We start from the raw sequence: 2020 nt of genomic DNA, 5'->3' as shown, positions 1-2020 counted from the left end.
ATTCTTACTTTCCTGCTTTCCTTACACAAAGTTTCCTTGTTTTTTTCACTTAATAGTGTATGATAATATTCTTTCCATTGTGACCTTTGATTGTAGATGAACCATACTATATTATGGGATGAAAATCTGGGTTTAGATTTTTCAAATGACAGAACCATTGCCTCAGCACTTTGAAGATAGTATTTTATTACTTTAATTATGATTTCTCATTAGCTTCGTGGAAATCTTTCTCTTAGTTATGGTTGTTTTATATTTAAAAAATTGTCTCTGATACTTAGCTGGCAGGGAAGATACCATGATCATGAAAGTGTTTTTCCCAAGGCGAGGCTTATCCATTGCATTCCAGATGTGCTGACCCCTGCAATTTCCCCAAATGTGGGAAACTTGATTGCATAATTTGTGGTAGTAAAAGACTGCATTTGTGCTTTCCCCGATCTAAAAAAAAAAAAAAATTATCTCTGATATTTTAAATTTTTTGCAGAAATTGGTTAGGTGTGGGCTGAGTATGGTGGCTCATGCCTGTAATCCTAGTATTCTGGGAGGCCAAGGAGGGTGGATTGTCTGAGCTCAGGAGTTGGAAACCAGTCGAGCCAGAGTGAGACCCCTCTCTACTAAAAATAGAAAAACTAGCTGGGCATTGTGGTGGGCACCTGTAATCTGAGCTACTCAGGAGGCTGAAGAAGAAGGATCATTTGAGCCCAAGAATTTGAGGTTGCTGTAAGCTATGATGCCAAGACCCTCTATCTAAGGCAACACAGTGAGATTATGTCTTAAGAAAGAAAGGAGAGAGAGAGAGAGAGAGAGAGAGAAAGAGAAATAAATAAATAAATAAATGAATATTGGCTGGGTATGCATTTATTTTTATTTATTCTGACTAGTACTCTGTAAATTTTTCAGTCTGAGAACTTGTGTCTTTTCTGCAGTTTGTAAATTTCTTAGTTATTATTTTATTTATTTATTTTTACTGTCATTTTGCTTCTATCTTTTCTGTTCACATCTCTGAAATTTTTATCTAATGAAGGATATTATAAATTGGATGTTGGATTCCTTGTGGATGGTAGCTCTTAAAATTATGCAGCATAACATCCCTTTTTACTGTTAGGTTTTCTCAATCTTGCCTTCCTATTTTCCAACTGTTCATTTATATTTGCCATCTATTCTCTGTGATTTATTCTAGGTAATATGCTTAGTTTTATCTCAACAGCTGTGTCTGATATCTTGTTAGTTCTTAATATTATATTACTGACTGTATTTTTTTTAGTTTTTCTAATCTATTTTTTTCACATTCCCTAAACTACCCCTTTCTTTCACTATCGATATTATCCATCTCCTTCTTTCTTGAAATTCATCATTCATATGATGCCTCTATTAGATTGTCCTACTAAGTCCAGCTCCTAGGGTCCTAAAACTGTTGTTTGTTGTGCCTGATAGCTCTCTCTTATGTTTGTCATTTTCTTAATTTCTATCTAGCAGAAGACCCATGTATATGGATTTTAGAAGTGTTGATAAGTAAATGTTTTATATTAGTTTTTGTTTCTAGGACTTCCCATAGTCCTAAACAATTTTTTTTAGTTCTAAACAATTTTTAATGTTAATTCCTTAGAGGGTATTTTCACACAATGTAGGTAATATAAATTCAGTCACCACATCTGTGTCTTTAACAAACTTGGAGTACTGATATCTCAAGGACCACCTTTCTTTACCCATCACCTGTTAAGTGGCAGGCTTCCTATGTTTTTCACTGAGTCTGCAGACTAATGTTTTCTAGTCTTCTTTCTCATTGGAAAGGACAGCTCTTTGAGGTTCCAAGTTTACTACAGCAAGGTTTTTCATCTGTGGGTTAAGCAAATCTTCTGTCCTTATGTGAGCATGAGAATTTTGATCCCCCGTCATCAATGCCCAGAAATGTATGTGAAGTTATGTGCCCATGTGCTACCTGCTTTTGCTTATTGTTATGTATTTGAGTTCTCCTTATCTAGCCCTTGGGATTTCTTTGATTTTCCTTTGAACTTACCCTATA

The 2020-nt window shown here is 34.9% G+C and overlaps 1 non-coding gene across 1 annotated transcript; it reads left to right on the top strand.

The window, feature by feature from the left end:
• The first annotated feature begins 270 nt into the window (after positions 1 to 270).
• Positions 271 to 430, top strand: LOC128566164 (U1 spliceosomal RNA). The gene has a single exon (XR_008374458.1). It is a non-coding gene; the product is annotated as a U1 spliceosomal RNA (small nuclear RNA).
• The last annotated feature ends 1590 nt before the right edge of the window (positions 431 to 2020 follow it).

This window comes from Nycticebus coucang, chromosome 14, assembly GCF_027406575.1.
Source record: "Nycticebus coucang isolate mNycCou1 chromosome 14, mNycCou1.pri, whole genome shotgun sequence".
NCBI classification, from domain to species: domain Eukaryota; kingdom Metazoa; phylum Chordata; class Mammalia; order Primates; family Lorisidae; genus Nycticebus; species Nycticebus coucang.
Note: the sequence above shows the minus strand (reverse complement) of the source record. Positions and strands in the feature narration are given on the sequence as shown.